The sequence below is a fragment of the Streptopelia decaocto genome (assembly GCF_964273445.1).
Source record: "Streptopelia decaocto genome assembly, chromosome: 13".
Taxonomy (NCBI): domain Eukaryota; kingdom Metazoa; phylum Chordata; class Aves; order Columbiformes; family Columbidae; genus Streptopelia; species Streptopelia decaocto.
Genome location: NC_138668.1, coordinates 16,339,852 through 16,357,163, shown reverse-complemented (window position 1 = coordinate 16,357,163; position 17,312 = coordinate 16,339,852). Strand labels below are relative to the sequence as shown.

The following is a 17,312-nucleotide window of genomic DNA, read 5'->3' as shown; positions in this document are numbered from 1 at the left end:
AATGCATACCAAAATAAACTCCATTAACAAATAGTCACTACTACATTTCTCAGTTATACTAAACTGCTTCAGACTTTGTTAAGTTTTTGCCATTGATGGCTGATTAAATGTGTGTAAATGGGTTTGTTTTCACTTTCCTTAAATCTCAAATGTGTATACACATTTTTATTCCCAAATTTAAACCACCAGTGCCAAGATTCTGACTGAAGTGGATCTTTCTGGTTGTGTTATAAACAAGTGTAAGTTACGAAGTACAGTGCTGACATCAGAATAGTTACAGCTGGAAGATTTGCCAGTGTGCATACAGTGTAGAAATACAAGGGATCATTGTAAGCTAATAAAGATCATTAAAAGAAATTGTACATTTCATAATTGTGCTTTCATCAAGATAATATGACCTATTTTAACACTTAAGCAGTTAAAATAGAAGCTGAAATATTTGGAAAAGATTAACTTATCCAGTACTTAGACTTGACAGGTGATATTACCCAATAAATCATCCACCAAGTGACTGGAATTCTTAACCAAAATGATTTTTTGTTGACTTCTGGGTTGTTTCTTTTTTAAGAAAAAGCCACTTAAAATTATTTTTTACCTTTCCAATGACACATTACATTTTGTATTTTCCTTTAAAAGCAAAACCTACAGGCTTGCTATGACTGCTGTGTCTGAGGCTTTCGGAGATCTCAATGGTGAGAACAGCATAAATATCCAACTAGATTTCAGCAGGTTCTCTTTGTTTCAGAGGAAGCACTAAGATATTCATACCTAAAGCCAGGGAATCTGTGCTGGTCATTTTTGGAGTTCTGAACTAATCCGTAAGAAAATTCTCCCGTGGCTGGAGTTGGCTGTGAGGAGAACTGAGCATGTCCAGAAGGATCTTCGGATTGCAGCTTGAATTAAATGTAGACTCTCTGATATAATCTGGACTCATATTCAAATAGTCTAGATTCAGTATCTTGATAATTCATATAAAGTCATCTTATTCTAATTTGTACTAGAATTTCACAGTAATATTTTGTAAAACTATGGGTATATCTAAAACCAAAAAGGGAAATACCCCCCTTCTTTGAACATAATCTGAAATGAAAATCCAGTCTGAGCATTAGGAGATGAATGTTGCGAATTCACAAGGTTCCAGATTCACGGTCTGCGTCCAATGTGCCCTCTGGCCGGCCCAGGAAGGTGCAAACCAGCCCCGTTAGCCCCTGGGCCAGGTGAGGGACTGCACGGTAGCCTGAAACAGTGGGCCAGGGCAAGACAGCTCTGGCCTTAGACTTAGTATCTTTCTGTTCCAGCTCTGTTCCTATCTCCTCCTCTGCAGATAATCCACTTCATAAACAGAAAGTTCTAAGAAATAAAAAAAACCAAACAAACCACACCACCAGACCAGAGGTAACTCCTTTTTAAGACACTTCTGCCAGAAAGTAAAGACTGAGCCACAGCTGCACCTCCCTGATATCATGCTTCTCACTGACATCCCCGTGTGGGTGTGTGAGTGGGAAAATGACACCAGTTGGGTGACTCAAAGCTCTGGATTTTCCCGTAAAGAGTTGTGTCCTGCAGGAGAGACGCGCGTCTGTCGCGGCAGGGTGGGCAACAGACACGTGCCCTGGGAGGCACAGCATGGGGCTGGGGTGACACCGGGGTCTGTCCCCTGTGCTGCACACCCAGCTGGGACTGGGCAGCTCGCAGCTCGCGCTTGACCTTTGTTATTGCTGGTTTATGTGTCGGGTTTTGTTGACTTTTCCTCAGACGTCACCCACAAGATAGCAAGAAATGGTGAACTGCTGTGTCATGGGTTTCATTTTACCCCGCTCCCCAAGGAAACTCCCTTTATCGTTGTTAATAACAGGATTGAAGAGAGTCTACACCTCTGCTCCCGTGTAACAGATCAACTGTTGAGCTACACAGTTCTAACCAATTTCAATAGGAACTAACATGAGCAGAGCAGTATACCCTGCATGTCATATACTCTACATGCTGAAAAGTATTTGACAACATTTGTCATAGCAAGTGTATCTTATTGCACAAAAAAGTTAACATTTCTAATGAAGCATAATATTGGATGATATTAACAATATGTATATTAGATATTATATATTCCAAGGACATTCTCGCCTTTTATTTACATCACAGACAACAGAAAAAAATATTGCCTTGTTCTATCTGCGGAACACTTAAAACCACTTCAGTATTTTATGCAGCGTTACAGTGGTAACACATGGAGTTTTAAACTTATTTGCAAGATAGGGACTTGGATTCTATTCTGTGATTCTACACCTCCCAGTCCTGATCTATGTGTTTAACACTCGGGTGTTAAAAGATTGGAAAGAACAAGTAATAATTTTAAGGTGTTGTACCTTATTTTGGAATATTTTTTGTGCTAATCTTTAGCATTAGGAATATAAAAAATGTTTTGCTGAGAAAAGGTGTAGGAAAGAAAAACAAAACAGAGCAAACCAAAGTCCTTTGGGCAACTTTCCAGCTGCTTTCACAGGAACCTTCAGCTCTCCTGCTTGCTTGGAGTGTAGCAAAAAGATAACGGTGTTCTTGTGGTGAGCCGACAAACGCTGCCGTGCGGGACGGGGCGATAAGCGCGATCAAGAGGTGGATCAGGAGTTTATTAGTTCATTTGAACAAGATAGAAATGTGCTGGGAAGTTTTGAGCTGCAGCTGAAAAACGAAAAGTAATTGGTCAATTCCCAAAGTGTTCGGATGAAGAAAGGTTTGCTGCTCTTAGTAACTGGAGCTTTCACGGCCATAGACAACGTTTCTTTCTGTTTGTGGTAAATTCCTCAATGTCTCTGTCTCCTTCGTACATCTTACGCCACTGCATTGTGGTTCCACATTTTCAGATGATACAAATGCAAGAGTCTAAATTCTACGCTGATAAAATTAAGCAATGATGCTAAAGTCATGGCACAATAGGCGGAATTTGCCTTAGTGACTTTGTTAGGTTAAAAATGAGCTTTTTCTGCTCTGTAACTTTTCCCTTCAACTGTGGATGTTTGGATCTTGTTTCCATGCTTCTGTGTTTTGTAATTATTGAAAATTAAATGCTGTGTATTTAGGTATGGTACAAAATAGGCGCTGTGATGGGTTCTGCCATACACCTCTGGTAAGTACTCCGTAGATCCTTGCCTGATGATTTTGGTGATGTGGGCCTGCACACCTGAGAACGAACTCATAGAGTTTGACTCTTGATACTGTCACCAAATCCATATTTGAACTAAGATCTGCCAAAGTAAATACCAAACATCCTGCTGTATGTATCCCAAATGTCACTTTTAGTTACCTGCAGCGTAATATGTGCAAGGAGAAGCAAAGTGATAATGCACAGCAATGTAGTGTCAGGTTTACTGGCAAAAATCGCAGGTGGCTAAATTAATCACAGATGATAAAAAACATAAGGAAAAAGGCGGTCTTCCTAGGTTACAGGAAGAGACTTTTGTCCTACACTCTGATGACTTTTTGGTATAATTTATTTTATTGAACAACTATTTTATAAAAGTTTAATTTTTTTTTTTTTGTTACAAAAGTAACCATACTATTTTCATGGGCCTTTTCCCCACTAAGGCAGGTTTTTAAGTACCACTGACATGTGTGGTATGCCAATTTTCACAGCTCTAGAGAAATAACAATAATACACCGTGGAGAAAATTGTGACACATTTTGCCTGGAAAATGTTGTTACACTCTGCTCAAAGAAATATGAAGAACTTATTTTAATATCCTGTCTCACACTATGGGGTAAAAGGGCAAAAGAATTAGGACAGGTAGATGAAATGTATAGTTCAGCAAGATGTGATCAGTAACCAGAGTAACTTTGGGTTATTTGCAAGACTTCAGCGATTCCCAGATGCTGAAGTAGGGCGGGGATGAGGACTAGGAATGCCGTCTGGATTTGATGGTCGCTTGGCACTGTGGAATGTGGAAACCTTTGCTCATTTGTGTGAGAATTGTGTCCTTTGCCTCGGTTTCCCACTGGGAGCTCACAACTGAACACACACACGGTCTCAGGGCTCCCTCCTTTATTTAGCGCACAGAGGAGATGCATGTGCAGGGCGTTTATTGAAAGGAATAAAAAAGCTTTACTCTTCCAGCAAGTGAATGCTTGTGAGAGTGTCACACATACATGGATATCTGGTGAAGGTAAACATGCTCCTGTGTGTCTTGAAGGAGAAGGAACAGAGGGTTGTTTTCCCCTGTATTCTCAGACACTGAATAACATTCTGCTGCAAGACAGGAATTGTTTGTGTGCAGATGCTCGGCTTCCTTGAAAACACAAACAGTTTTCTTGGTAGCATATTTATTCACCATATTATTATTAGTCAACTAGGGGTTATTATTTTTCAAATTGAACTACAGCTAATAGCACAGAAGTATTGCTATTGGCATGCTAGATATTTCAATTAATTAGGTTAATAAGTTCAATAATTTAATAAATTAATACTTTAAAATTATTTATTAAGTTCATGTATTTAGTTGCTCTTCTGATACTCAAATCCAGAATATCAAAACTTAAGTAACAGAGCAGACACTGACACGTAGATGTAAATTCAGGTGTGGGATGTGCCCCTCATGAGCAGCGCACTGGAACGAGATGTCTGTAAGGTGGACAGGTCAGTTGAGGTCTGCTGGGGGGTCCCCAGCCTCTTGCAGTGCAGTGGGATTCCTCTGAGGTGTCTAATCCTGACAGCAGGCTGATGATACTGTGATACCATCAGATAATCTGGTTTGTGATAATCTATGTCGTGATAACCAGCAGAAACCCCATGTTATGAAACTACCTTGACAGTGGCATGAAGAAAGCTGGATGCTGATGGAGCATTATTCCACAGGTGTTTTAGCTCTGGATCAAATGAACTCTTGTAGGCCTGTAACACCAAAAATAACCCGTGAGCATGCAGAAACAAAGAAGAAATGTGCCGGTTCGGTGACTGGCTGCCCACAGGACCAACACACCACTTAAAGGAAACACTGGCTTTCAACTTCACCCCAGCAGCGTTGCTGCAGGTATTTCAGATCACTAGATCACGCACGGCAAGGCCAGGCTCACCGGACACAGGCAGCACTTCTCTGCTGACGTCTAAGCATATTTTTCCTTAGTTTGTGCAAATACCCAAATGGCTATAAGGAGCTAATAAATCTAAGTTTAAATGGAAGAGGATATTGTTTGACGACATTTGTCTTATATTGGGTCTGATGGATTTAGTTTTTAGGGTTCGTATATCGTAAAATGCCACTGACGTAGCACTTCAGACTCTTTATCCTGCTTGAAGGAGTATTCAATTCTATTTTTTATCATCAGGTTATATTAGGTGAGGTTAGGTCTCCCAAAACAAGTATCATCTTTCAAGAAGGAAGACTGATTTAGACACAAAATTTGACCTGAACGATCTTAAATGTCTTGTTCAATTTCAGAGTAATGAATAATTAGAGTAATGAATGACCTTAATGGGGAACTTGTTGCTTGTTCTGTTACCCTGATTTATTAAGTCTAGAGAAAAACCAAGGATAACATGGCAGCTGGTATATGTCAGCATTAAGGCAAGTAGTATTATGCCAGTTCTTACTGGCTGAAGTTTTAGCTCTGATTGACCCTAGAAAACACCTTAGCACAACTTAGAGGCAAATCCCTCTGCCACAGAAATGTATCCACAAGGCAGTTCTGGAATATCTGGTAGAGATCCATCTAAATCTGTTAGGAGCTTTTCCAGATACAGAAGAAGGTATGGACACACACAATTATATCTACATATTAGATTTAAATTGGAATATAAGGCAGCAGGAATGTAGCTAGAAAATATTTTATTCTTTTGAACTAAGAGATATTTGGATTTAGCCAAATATGTAAAGTTTGAATGCAGGATTTATTTAAAACTATGTAGGCTGTTTCTGAAAATAATATAGCTAGTGAATGTTTGTTAAAATCTTTCCTTACCTAAGAATTTGACTGCGTGTTTTGTAGGCAATTCTGTTTATTGGGATGTGTGTTGCCAAACATGAGAGGTGGCCCAGAGCTGGTGCCCCAGGAGCGCCACGCCGGGACTTCATCTACGTGAACTGTTTTTCTCTGCTTAAGCAGATAATGCACCTAGTCTGCTCTTCATAGAATGTATTTCAGTACAGATAGTAAATATCTAGAGTTCCCTTCTGAATTTAACAAAAATCTAGTATGCGTTAAGACTCCTAAATTTTCATGAAATTGAGATACATACATCTTGCAAGGCAATAAACCTTGGTTGGAAAGGTGTTATTTGGTTGTGCTCGGAGCCTTATTCACTTCGTACAAACCGCAAAATAATTTGATCCTCTAGATTTAAAACTGAACTTTTCCATAGCAGTATTGTTTTAATAATAAGAGAGATCTGTGTGAGTTAGTCAGGCATTGATAGCCACACATTATATCCTGGAATTAGAATTCAGTATTTATTACAGAATCCCAGAATCCCAGAGTGTCAGGGGTTGAAGGGCCCTGGAAAGCTCATCCAGTGCAATCCCCCCATGGAGCAGGAACACCCAGATGAGGTTACACAGGAAGGTGTCCAGGCGGGTTGCAATGTCTGCACAGAAGGAGACTCCACAACCCCCCTGGGCAGCCTGGGCCAGGCTCTGCCACCCTCACCGGGAAGAAGTCTCTTCTCATATTTAAGTGGAACCTCCTGTGTTCCAGTTTGCACCCATTGCCCCTTGTCCTATCACTGGTTGTCACCAGAAGAGCCTGGCTCCATCCTCCTGACACTCCCCCTTTCCATATTGATCCCCATGAATGAGTCCCCCCTCAGTCTCCTCTTGTCCAGCTCCAGAGCCCCAGCTCCCTCAGCCTTTCCTCACACGGGAGATGCTCCACTCCCTTCAGCATCTTGGTGGCTGCGCTGGACTCTCTCCAGCAGTTCCCTGTCCTGCTGGAACTGAGGGGCCACAACTGGACACAATATTCCAGGTGTGGTCTCCCCAGGGCAGAGCAGAGGGGCAGGAGAACCTCTCTGACCTACTGACCACCCCCTTCTAACCCACCCCAGGTACCATTGGCTTCCTGGCCACAAGGGCCCAGTGCTGGCTCATGGTCACCCTGCTGTCCCCAGGACCCCCAGGTCCCTTTCCCCTACGCTGCTCTATAATAGGTCATTCCCCAACTTACACTGGAACCTGGTACTGTAGTAATAAAGCTCCAAGACACAAGAATGGCAGCAAAGAAAGTGATCTTCCCAAATCAATGCAACTAAAGTACTATCAGAATCGTTCCCTAAGTATGTGCTGCTTCAGTATGCAGTTTTTAATCATTAAAAAGTGCAGCCTTTGGTAACTTGAAGATAAAGACTTTAATGAGAATTTTTATGAATGTATTACTTTCCTGTTAAAATACTTGGAACGCTTTGTTAATCCTAGTAAAGCAGCAAATGGAATGTAAAGATGAATGGAATTGAAATAATATAGTCCTCCTCTATGGAAAAAAAAAAAGAACTATAGAGCTGAACGGTAAGTTCTCTACAGAAATTGTGAGTACAGTATTTGAAAGAATATAGAATATAGAAAAAATCATGCATTTATCATAATGCATGAATCATCGTATAAACACATTCTAAATTGGACTAGACAAGCCTAATAGCACATAGAAAATAAAGCAACTAGGTGTTTGACTCGCAAAGAGCTCAAAGATAAAGTCCAAATGACAAAACACAGTTTTACTTAGTAATTGTCTACTTAATGAAAATTACCAGCAGTAATATTTTTATGTTATTATAGTTATATTGATAAAACTTTCTGGAGTAAAAGAGCGTGCATTAAATATTCTGTTGTAAAAACCCTTGCAGCATAAGGTTAGAATGAAACTATTGCATTTCCTTGTTTGGAGAAGCCCTGCTGAAAATGAGAGAGTGCGGAAAGAGGTGTCTCTGTCACCCGCCATCTCTGCTGGGCACAGATCCGCTTGGAAGTCTGAACCTGACCTGCATACCCCAACTTCAGCATCTCTTCAAACAACTACATTTGTAAGAGACTGTTTTGTTTATAATGCGACACGGCAAAATGTTCTCTTGACAGAACATTTTGTTCTGAGTCCCTATATTTCTGATTTTACCCTACAAATCATTTATGTAAATTATGAGCGTCGCACAGATTGGTGTGAAATACTCAAAAAGAAATCTCAGTCTATGGAAAAGAGTCTTGATTTCAATAGGTTTTGCTTTTAAATCAACTGGAAACCCAGACCAAATTCCCTTTAACACATTTAGCATGCCTGAGCTGATTTATGATTTCATTTCAACACAGCAAAAAGTTAGGACTAATGACAGGAAATAATGTGAAACTTGAGAGATTTTCACCAAGATTCACGTGGAATCTGGAGTATTAGTAACTCTAAAGTGTGAGAAACAGAAATGAAGGAGATCACAGAACCCCAGAGTGTCAGGGGTTGGAAGGGCCCTGGAAAGCTCATCCAGTGCAATCCCCCCATGGAGCAGGAACACCCAGATGAGGTTACACAGGAAGGTGTCCAGGCGGGTTGCAATGTCTGCACAGAAGGAGACTCCACAACCCCCCTGGGCAGCCTGGGCCAGTGCTAAATATATATCCATGCTAACAAGGTTCACTCACTTATTGAATGCACAGTGGTTGAACGCTGGACACCCTCAATGCTGTTTGGTAAAAATGGCTGGTGCCTGTCCCAGGAGGGTCTCTCCGAGTCCGATAGCTGGGTGAACACCTGAATGAATGAGGATGGTGACCTTCCAGGTACCACCACTGGCAATTTCTTTGTGCTCATTCTTCTGGAATACTCCTGTTGGCCTAGGAGGAGAGAGCACAACAAATTAACTGTAAGTCATATGTTGAATTCACCACTGAAAGAGGTTCCTCAGCTGCGTCAGGAGCTGCCGCTCTGCTGGGGCCGTGCGGTGCGAGGGCAAACGCAGCTCAGCGCCAGGACGTGATGCAGAAGTGAGGCCTGTAATGCACCCTTAGGAACTTTCTTAATTATAAAGTAGCACAGTGCCTGATAATTAGAAAATTATGTTGACGTTATTCCAGTACCTAGACCGAATAAAGAGAGATTGTGACATCCCATATTCAGATACTTGCAGCACATAATGCAGTGACTAGCATAACCCAAACATCTTGTAGGGTAACTATACCTTCTCCTTCAAACTTACATTCAGGAGTATTAGGTGTTATTTCACACTGTGCACAACAAATACTTGATACCTTGTTTCAATTATACAAATATATATTTTCACTGAATATTTACAGTCTTCATACATGCCCATTGAAAGTATAACTCTTAGCCAGAACCCAAGCATGGATTTTTCTTTGGAGCACAAGTCTTTAAAGCTTGACTATAGTGAATAATGTAAAAAGCACAGTTTCAGGCCAGGCACCTTAAACAATGACTTAAATGAATGACTAATAGCTAGGACAGAAAACTATCTGAAATTCTCATTAGCATTAAAAAAGTCTTTTAACACTTGGATCGAAGTTATGTAGCAAAACCTTCACTGTTTTTATTAAATCGTGATAAGCACTTATTCACCAAAGCAAATACTAACACAATTCTATCAGAATTCCTCGAGTCTTTACCAGCACGGACAAATGACAGTGTGAAATCTTTGAAGGATCTACTGGAGAAGTGTCTCTTTTTTGTGCACCCCAGGTGCACGTGGAATGTGGCCCCATCCGTGCTGGGGCAGCAGCTTTTCCGTCCCCACCCTGGTCACAGCAGACAGGACACGGGCCGGGAGCTGCCGGCTGTGCTTACGGAGGCGTCTGCCTGGAGAAAATGCAGCTGAGCAAGCGCCAAATGAGATTTTTACTCCATTTGGCATTAGACTTTTAACCTGCTTCACCTCTTGGTATGTGTTAATCTGAGTAAACTCTGTCGTTAGGCCGAGAGTCTGTCCTAAAATGCGATGTCTAGTTAAAATCCGGAGCAGCCTGCACGGTGCCTCTACACAAGATCTGACAGCAGCCAGCACTATTAATCCTCTGACATAAATACCTTAGGAAAGACACTCTAATAAAAAAGACAGCACCGACACATTAATCATGTATAGGAGTACAGAACTACTGCAGAAATCTCTCTCACTTTTTAAAGAAAATTGGCATTATAACAATTTCCTGGAGAGAATTTACGTTTATTTCACTGCAAAAAATATTTATACTCTGAAAATAAAAGTCCTTTAAATAACCATATGATATTAAGTATCATTGTTATATTTATATCAGGTTGTAGTGAAAGAGCTCTGGATGTGTTATTAGTGTTTCTGGTCTCTGTTCTGTTTGTAGGAAGGTTTGATTTAGTCAACAACGAGTCTGCTCCAAGCTGAAAAAGTCATTTCAGCCTTATGTCAGAGCTACGCCAACCAGGATTGCAGCAGTATCTACAAAATTACTAATAGCTGGGGGGAGGAAAAAGGTATTATTTCCTAATTAAAATGCATTACAATGAGATTTTTCAAATGAACTACTTCTATGCTGACAGCAATGCCCAAGTTACTTACATTTTGAAAAGCCTGAGCAGATTGTTACTCTCTGCTCTCTGCCGAGCGCTCTGGAACCCACTCGGAGCTGGAATTTAAGGGCACTGCTGGAATTTACAGAGTCCATACGCCATATTGCTAAAATGTTGATAAAGATGGAGTTTCAGTTACTTGCATGAAATTTTTACATGTTGTCAAAATAAATGCTGTAAGTTAAAAATTCAGGAAAATACAGCATTGTTTTAAAAATCGCCTCTATATCCCAGGTGTTTATAAAACTGAGTTGTTCAGCCCAGTTGCTGTTATGAAGACATCCTTCATAATTTTGAGTTTAAAGTGTCCTAAGATAACTATCCCAATATTTAAGTTTTTATACCAATGGATGTATATCGCACTTTAAAACTAATTTGAAAAATACTATGTTTGTAAAATAAATATTTGTCCAAAAGCATCTTCCACTGAACTTCTCTCTTCCCCCTCACTCCGAAGTCTTTACTGCCTTTTCACAGAATCACAGAATGCACTGGGTTGGAAAAGCCCTCAGAGATCATCCAGTCCAACCCTTGGTCCAACTCCAGTCCATTCACTAGATCATGGCACTAAGTGCCATGGCCAATCTCAGTTTAAAAACCTCCAGGGCCGGTGAGTCCAGCACCTCCCTGGGCAGCCATTCCAATGCCTGACCACTCTCTCTGCACAGAATTGCTTTCTAATCTCCAGCCTCAATTTCCCCTGGCAGAGTTGAAGCCCATGGCCCCTTGTCCTATTGCTGATGCCTGGGAGAAGAGCCCAATCCCCACCTGGCTAGAACTGCCCTTCAGGTAGTTCTAGAGAGTGCTGAGCTCAGCTCTAAGCCTCCTCTTCTCCAGACTAAACAAGCCCAGCTCCCTCAGCCTCTCCCCATAGGGCTTGTGCTCAAGTCCCTTCCCCAGTCTTGTTGCTCTTCTCTGGACCCGCTCCAGCACTTCAATCTCTTTCCTGAGCTGAGGGGCCAGAACTGAACACAACACTCCAGGTGTGGCCTCCCCAATGCAGAGCACAGGGGAGGGATCACTGCCCTTGTCCTGCTGACCACGCTGGTTTGGATACAGGACAGGATCCCATTGGCCTTCTTGGCCACCTGGGCACACTGCTGGCTCATGTTGAGCTTCCTGTCCGTTAGTCCCCCAGGTCCCTCCGGGGTATAAAAAGAATGGGATCCTGGGGCAGTTTCAGCTGCAGCTCCCGTCAGTAGGCAGTTGTCAGTGCTCAATATATCTGAAAATACGTTTCAAAACTTGAGCCGTGCAAAATCAGAAGTAAAGAAATAAAATTAAAATGCTGTTTGTGCTGCCAGTATGTGGATAATTGAAAACACACACAGGTATATTACAGTAATGGGAAACCTCACACATCTTCACATAGTAAATCTTGAGTGTTTCACATGAATGCTAAAAAAAATAAATGAGGGATATTACATTCATACATGCATATTCTATTATGCCTTCATTTTACATTCTTTTTGGAAGGAAAACCAGTTTTCCTTGCTTGAGGAACTTCATCATTGATAAACTTGATCGCTCTTTGAAGTTATAGCAAAAGTTATAAACTTGGCTTTTATTGCATTTTTACAGAGCTCTTTCTTGTCAGTCTTGCAGAGTTCATCTCTCAGTCGGTCTTTTACTGTGAGAAACTCTGGATGCAGACAATCCACATCACAGCAAAAATTTAAATGAGATTTATGTTAAATAAAGCCAAGTAAACTGTTTTCCTGATTTAGGCGAGAGAATTTGGTGAATAACTTTATAGCTCTGTTCTTTACATCTAGTATTTAAAATAGTTTAATCTGATCTGGCATCATTCCTAATTTGTAAACCTACATTCATTATTTCCATATCCATGGGTGGCATTCACTGCACAGAGTCAAAGTCTTGCCCTAAGTATAGAGGTGGCTTTGGCTCGCTCTCCAAAATCCAACTCCTAAATTTGTACAACATTGTAGAAGTAGTTTTTATTTGTGGGATATAAATGTATTATTTTAACTGTGTAAACTGTGCTTCTGCAAGTAGGTCCCTAATCTGCATTGAACGTAATCAGATTGGTGGGACTCCACCCAGGAATCAGACTGCCTGGATGCAATGCTGTCTAGAATTGGGGATCTTCTTCTTTTCACTCAGCAGAAAATAAATATAGTCTCCTAACGTTTACAATATCTGTGGGAATTAAAATATCTGGATTTTGTAATAATCCTTGTTTTGCTTATTGCTTTTCTTATGGGTAAAATATTCTAGCCTGCTATTCAAATCTGTGTTGAAAACTGAGATCATTTCTGTCCATACAAATGCCAGGATTATGTATATGAGTTTTAGATATTCACACTGGGCATAACTTTGATACAGGAATAAAATGAGTATAAAATATTTTTCTAATACTGGATAGATTTCTGAAAGTCTCTTTAATTGTCACAAATGTTATACGGCCCATTTTTTCTCTGGGACAGATGACCTCTCTTATATTGATTGCAGGAATAAATACTAATTAATGAGGCATCTTTAAGTAATAATAACAAAGATATAATTTATAATACTAAGAACATTGCATTCTTCCTAAAAGAAACCCTCTACTTTGCTTACATTTAGTAGAATGGTGTTATTTCTAGCAGGAAGAAACTGGAGATGGACCAATGTATAGACAGCAGCAGCTCACATGCAAGAACAAAGTCAAAGGAATTAGAAGTCAAATTTCAAATAAAAGAGACTTTTTAGTATAACACTTGAAATGCATTTTCTTATATAATATGACAACAGTAAATAATAAAACATGGTCTGAAAGCTAGCAACTTAGGCACAATTATAGATGGGAAGCTGTAAATGTTAAGTGGTAATTCAGAATGGGAATCAGGGAAGTCAGAATTGCAAGTTCAGCTGGAGAATACTTTTAAAACAGGTACATTAAAAAACAAGATTGAAAGACCCACAAAGTTTCAATTCATGCATGAAATAATCGCTGCATGGAAAGAAGGACAAGTTTAACAGCAGGAACTATCACTTTAAACTTATTTAAATTGTTGATAGCTCCCTAATGGCATTTATCTACAAATATGGTACAGCTTTGGGTCCTCATTTTTGCCACGATAGGTTGTCTTGTCCTGGCAGGTGAAACAGGCTGTAGAATAAAAGGTCTTTTATGTTCATAATATAAAGTTGTAGGGGTTTTTTGCCATGTGGTAAATGTAGTAAATAACATTTAGCAAACCTGTTAACCAGACTCTGGCTCTGTCCCAGGCGCACATGGACCAAGCAGGTTAGTCAGGACAATTTCCATGTGGTTTGGGATCTAATTGTCCTTTCTGCTTTTAAAAGTCTTCCCTTTGACAATACAGTAGCAATGTGGTATATATAAAAGTGTTCACTATAAACACAAAGGAGAAAGAAATCTGTTGCTATCCTAAACCTCACTTGTCAGTTTTTTGGAATTATATGAGAAGAAATGAAAATTCCTGACTGCTAATAAAGGTGGCGATATTTGTAAAAATAAGGACAGCACTGCTGGACAAGGGCTGCTGTACAGGGTTTCCATGTCCACCAGCAACTCTGTCATTGCAGGTTTGTATTACAGGAAAGTCCTGCTGTCCTGAGAGAGCATTTTTCCATCTTTTTTCACTAAGAGGGACAAAAGGAGCATCCAAGATGTCTCTAAAGCTCTAGTTCTACTTCTTGCCAAGGGTTGGTGCACTCCTGAAATGTAACAAAAATCTTAGACCGCAATCTCTGAAGCTAAAGTATTCTTATATATAAATTGTATTGTCTAAAGTATTATTACACAGAAATTGACTTCCTTAATGCAATTTGCCTGCTTTTACTCCAAACACCACAGAAGCAAACTGAAATTTAAATGCAATAAATGCTTTGCAGAAGATTTTAAATGACCCTTGTCATTTGAGCAAAGATTCTGGCAGCACCAATGGAATGTGGTTTATGCACTGCTACGCTTTCTACTTTTTCATCGTATAATTTGTTTTATTTCAACTGCAACTCAACAGGAGTGCAAAGGAAGGTATGAATAAATGTGAATTTGAGATGTTGCAACTGGGCACAGGAGCGTTAATGATGGTAAATTTTTACCTACAAATGAGCTCCTTGCAAGAAGCTTTGAATATATGACTTCTGCCACAGAACTCGCAGCAAAGCACTGGTAGACTGTCATTAAAATGAGTTGTGTGGCTGCATGTGTCCCTTACAGCATCACCCCCTTGCAATTGATTTGTACAATAAAAAGCCAGGAGGCACAGGGGGAGTTTGCTGGTACCTTCGCAGCTCCCACCAGAGCTGCAGCTGAACCTCCGCTCAGTGCACGCCTGAGATTTCCACAGCGTCAGTGTCAGGGTTTCTAAAGAAACCAACAGGATCACTGATTTTACACAATGATTACATGTTTGCCTGCTGATATTCATCCGTTCTTTGAAGGAAACGAAAGCAATCTAATAAGGCTGGACTCCACTGAACCGAAAGTGTTTTGCTTTTCTCAGGCTTGTGGATGCGTGTCAATTAAAAAGTGATGATGGTTAGAGCTTTTCTATCATATTTTCATTTTCCTTTCCACTTTGTGAAATAAGATAGAACACTGAAATAGAAGGAAGAGAGAAGGCTAGAGGTGGCAAGGCATCTAAATGTATGTTTACACATAGCTCTGCAAAAGGATAAGTACGTGTTTATGTGACTTTCTTAGGGAGCTGGTTCACAATGCTCCCTTGCGCATTGTATCCTTTATTGTTCATATTTCAAAGGCCTTTTTTTTCAAAATTCTAAACAAATAAATCAAAAGTTAATTATTATCCCAGCTGTAGAAATGGAGAAGTTGAAGTATTGAAGCTGACAGATTCTGTCAAGTCGATGTTTGCTGTTAGGAACAGGATTAGATTTCATGTCGTCACGCCAAATCTCACATCCAGACTTTCAGCACTGACCACCTACCATAATGTGACACATGTTCATGTGCTTGGTTTTAAGTGATTAATACCCAGGGAAGAGCAATTTCCTGAATATCAGGCAAATGACTAAACATTTCTGAAGGATAACCCGCATATTGAAGACAACAGGCCCAACATTTCGCGTTACTGTTCTCATCTTTGCTGTTTCTTGGCCGCGCTCTGATTCATCTCTGCAGAAAACTTTGTATACTGCAGTTTAACTTCACATTTCTATCGCGGCACCAACAGTTTGCCAAACAGCGATTTCCCTACGCACCAAGTATTGCTGGCTCTCAAATCAAATGTATGCTGTCTGCTTCCATCCCTGCTCTCTGTCTCAATTATTATTTTTCTGAAGATAAGAAAATCCCATTTTTACCACTGGAGAGCCAGGCTGCTTAGGTCACAAGATTCTCTTGGCTTAATCCTTGAGTATGAATCACGAACTTTCCCTAATAAGTACTGGCATTCTTCAGATGATCAGGCTAACTTACTAAGGCTTCCAGAGCTTTCCACGTTCATTATCACCATGTTTAAAGTATCAAAAGCAGTAGCCAATTAAGAATTATTAAGAATATAAGTTGTTTGTTCTTACTTTTCCTTTCTGTCTTCTATTTCTTACTCTGATGTGGGTTGATATTGTAAATGGCAATAATACACCTCAGTTAAAAGAAAACAAAATATGAAAAAGATAAACCGGACTGAAAAATAGATGTGAAAAATAGGAAACAAATTCCGTTGCTTTCAACACTACATGGCTCAAAAGTTACCTATAAAAGCCCATGACTCCAGTTCAGAAAAAGCTTTTTTTTCACTTTTAATATCAGAAAATTGTGAGATAATGAGCAATAGTAAGCCTCTACCCTGCAAATGACTTATAACCCCTACGAAAGAATCCTACAGTCTACTGAGAAGGCACAGTAAATGCCAAGTGATTAAATAAGTGCTCTGTTAGAAATAAATAAAATGAAGACTCTAACACCCCCCCCCCCAACTATTTCTTAACCCTTGCAAGTAGAAACAGAATATTCCCAGAAAATTGCTGAGATGAGACTGGACTCTACTAAGTACTTCAGATCTGGAAACATGAAGATGCTGGGCACTTTAGGAAAGAAGCCCCAAATTTTGATGCTAAATCCAGTAAAAGTAGAACAAATCCTATTCAGTTTAGCTACCAGCAATATTTTTTGTATCTTTTATCAGGATTAGCACATGTAAATAAAGATAAATTCCTCAAACAGCATTTTAACTGTGGCACAGTATGACAAGATAAAACTATATTTAATATTTGGAAAAAATAAGGAGGTTTGTACTTACCTGGGAGTTAATTAGTCAATGTGTATATTTGGGATCACTATATATGTATGAATAACAGGACACACCCAAGTCATATTCAAAATCACTTGGGAACTTCTGTGAAGAGACCAAATATTTTTACAATAGCAATGATTAAGCCTGAAAAGAAAAGCAGAAAGCCCTGCAGGGAAATCAGAAGTGAGTCAAAATCACTAGTGGTTACTCTCGTATTTATCATCAGAAGTGAGTCAAAATTGCCAGGCGTTACTCTCGTATTTATCACTACATAAACTGTAGTATAAGAATGCAGTGGAGAGGAAAAGAACAACAAGATGAGAAGAGAAAATCCAAGACACAACTTTAATATTTTCACAGAATCACAGAATCCCAGAGTGTCAGGGGTTGGAAGGGACCTGGAAAGCTCATCCAGTGCAATCCCCCATGGAGCAGGAACACCCAGCTGAGGTTACACAGGAAGGTGTCCAGGCGGGTTGCAATGTCTGCACAGAAGGAGACTCCACAACCTCCCTGGGCAGCCTGGGCCAGGCTCTGCCACCCTCACCATGAAGAAGTTTCTTCTCATATTCCAGT

General features: G+C 40.1%; 2 long non-coding RNA genes across 2 annotated transcripts; one reads left to right on the top strand and one right to left on the bottom strand.

Moving 5' to 3' along the window:
- Window positions 1-1,390: 1,390 nt before the first annotated feature.
- LOC309445736 lies at window positions 1,391-16,855 on the bottom strand. Its single transcript, XR_014185326.1, has 4 exons — window positions 16,743-16,855; window positions 8,601-10,615; window positions 4,793-4,879; window positions 1,391-2,676 (listed from the first exon to the last, which is right to left on the bottom strand). It is a non-coding gene; the product is annotated as an uncharacterized lncRNA (long non-coding RNA).
- On the top strand, window positions 6,733-10,313 carry LOC309445739. Its single transcript, XR_014185328.1, has 2 exons — window positions 6,733-7,996; window positions 10,284-10,313. It is a non-coding gene; the product is annotated as an uncharacterized lncRNA (long non-coding RNA).
- Window positions 16,856-17,312: the final 457 nt, after the last annotated feature.